Raw genomic sequence first — 3,028 nt, forward strand, 5'->3', positions numbered from 1 at the left:
ACGCCAGCTTCGTACGTTTCTATCTTTGCCTTCATAAAATCACAAGATAATTTTATCTTCAAGAGTCTCGCTATTAACATCTTGTAAGATAAATGTACGTCCCAGCTAAAACGTACAAATACTTCAAGTTAAGTAATAATATATCATCGCTATTGACAAATTTTTAAGATCCAAGACACAGTTCTCTCTATATGTTTTAATATTTTTTATGTACTCAAATATATTCAAAGGAAAAAGTACATGGGTGATGCCATAGTCGTGGAAGCGCGTACGCTCACGCTGATCTTCTGACCGCCGGAAGCACGAAACCTCTGATCTGGGCAAAATCGGCAAGCCGAGGAAGAACGGACAGGACACATGCTGGACTGGCGAGAAAGCGTGTTCTTCCGCTCGCGCTAGGCATTTCGATTTCTGACACCTCTTGATTTAAAAAATCAGTTTTTTGATAGTTTTCTCTCTCCACTGGGCTATTCATTTTAGCCACAGTTTTCAATTGGTACGATTTGCTTCCAAATCTTACAGATGCAGTTTAAAAAATTTTTCCATCGCTCGGACAGAAGAGTTGATGCTCAGTGAGTACGAGTATACATACAAAGTGCATACGGGTAACCAACCCCGTAGGGCTTGCCACATATGGGCCATTCGGTCAAAGACACCGACCCGTGGCCACGCTGTGTGGAGAAAAGTCCGTAACGTAAACGGCACGAAACAGTCAGGACCGAAGCCCCGAAGGAGCTCTGAGACAGCTTCTCGACCGAGATCGTAGAATTGGCCCAAAACCCGCTCTGCTCCGTCCGCCTCGCACGGACCGTGTATCTCTTATAGATACCGAACGGCCGGCAAGGACGCCGGCGCCGCCGGCCGAATAGCACGCGCGCTTGTGAGTGTAAACCGCCGCGGCAACAGACCGCCCGGCCGTGCTGTTGTAACATAGCGCGTGAACGAACGAAAAAAAAATTTATAGTAAACATTAAAATAAATTACATTACCGTAAACTAGACAAAAAATTACACATTTTTTCCCAATATGAAAATTTTCACAAACTTTTCAAAGTCCCATCGCATCGAGTAAACTTTTTTAATAACGCTTCCGCACGATTCTAAATGCTTAATCCATATGTGAAATCGTTCACTGATCACGAATATCGTATTTAAAAAAATTACAAAAATTTATTTTTCAAAATAATCAAAAAAAACCGAAAAATCACAAGAGTAAAGTACCATTATTTTAAACAATATGTCGTTCTAAATGCTTAATCCCTATGTAAAAAAGTTATCTAAGCAAGAATATGTAATTGAAAAAAATTAGAAAAATTTATTTTAGCCGTAAATCGAAAATAATGGGGACACCGGAGCTGTTCGAAGCGCCGAGACGCGCCGCGTACGGCCGAATATTTTCTAAGTCCCAACGTACCGATCAAGAGTAAAGTACCATTTTCCTACATTAGATTTCGTTCTAAATGCTTAATCCCTATGTAAAAACGTTAGTTAAGCAAGAATATCGTATTTTTAAAAAAATCTAATGATAGGATTTTCCAGAAAATTGAAAAAACCGAAAAATGTCAAGAGTAAAGTGCCATTTTCTGACATTAGATTTCGTTCTAAATGCTTAATCCCTATGTAGAAACGTTAGTTAAGCAAGAATATCGTATTTTTAAAAAAATCTAATGATAGGATTTTTCAGAAAATTGAAAAAACCGTAAAATGTCAAGAGTAAAGTGCCCTTACTTTAAACAATGTATCGTTCTAAATGCTTAATCCCTATGTAAAAAAGTTATTTAAGCAGGAATATGTTATTGAAAAAAATTAGAAAAATTTATTTTAGCCGTAAATCGAAAATAATGGATCGAGCGAATCGGTCGATTGCGCCGAGACGCGCTATGATGCAACAGACGAGCGATTGGAACGCCCGAATATTTTCAAAGTCCCAACGTACCGATCAAGAGTAAAGTACCATTTTCCTACATTAGATTTCGTTCTAAATGCTTAATCCCTATGTAAAAACGTTAGTTAAGCAAGAATATCGTATTTTTAAAAAAATCTAATGATAGGATTTCCCAGAAAATTGAAAAAACCGAAAAATGTCAAGAGTAAAGTGCCATTTTCTGACATTAGATTTCGTTCTAAATGCTTAATCCTTATGTAGAAACGTTAGTTAAGCAAGAATATCGTATTTTTAAAAAAATCTAATGATAGGATTTTTCAGAAAATTGAAAAAACCGTAAAATGTCAAGAGTAAAGTGCCCTTATTTTAAACAATGTATCGTTCTAAATGCTTAATCCCTATGTAAAAAAGTTATTTTAGCAGGAATATGTTATTGAAAAAAATTAGAAAAATTTATTTTAGCCGTAAATCGAAAATAATGGGGACACCGGAGCTGTTCGAAGCGCCGAGCGCGCCGCGTACGCCCGAATATTTTCAAAGTCCCAACGTACCGATCAAGAGTAAAGTACCATTTTCCTACATTAGATTTCGTTCTAAATGCTTAATCCCTATGTAAAAACGTTAGTTAAGCAAGAATATCGTATTTTTAAAAAAATCTAATGATAGGATTTTTCAGAAAATTGAAAAAACCGTAAAATGTCAAGAGTAAAGTTCCCTTACTTTAAACAATGTATCGTTCTAAATGCTTAATCCCTATGTAAAAAAGTTATTTAAGCAGGAATATGTTATTGAAAAAAATTAGAAAAATTTATTTTAGCCGTAAATCGAAAATAATGGATCGAGCGAATCGGTCGATTGCGCCGAGACGCGCTATGATGCAACAGACGAGCGATTGGAACGCCCGAATATTTTCAAAGTCCCAACGTACCGATCAAGAGTAAAGTACCATTTTCTGACATTAGATTTCGTTCTAAATGCTTAATCCCTATGTAGAAACGTTAGTTAAGCAAGAATATCGTATTTTTAAAAAAATCTAATGATAGGATTTTCCAGAAAATTGAAAAAACCGAAAAATGTCAAGAGTAAAGTGCCATTTTCTGACATTAGATTTCGTTCTAAATGCTTAATCCCTATGTAGAAACGT

The sequence above is a fragment of the Megalopta genalis genome, unplaced genomic scaffold, assembly GCF_051020955.1.
Source record: "Megalopta genalis isolate 19385.01 unplaced genomic scaffold, iyMegGena1_principal scaffold0052, whole genome shotgun sequence".
Lineage (NCBI taxonomy): Eukaryota > Metazoa > Arthropoda > Insecta > Hymenoptera > Halictidae > Megalopta > Megalopta genalis.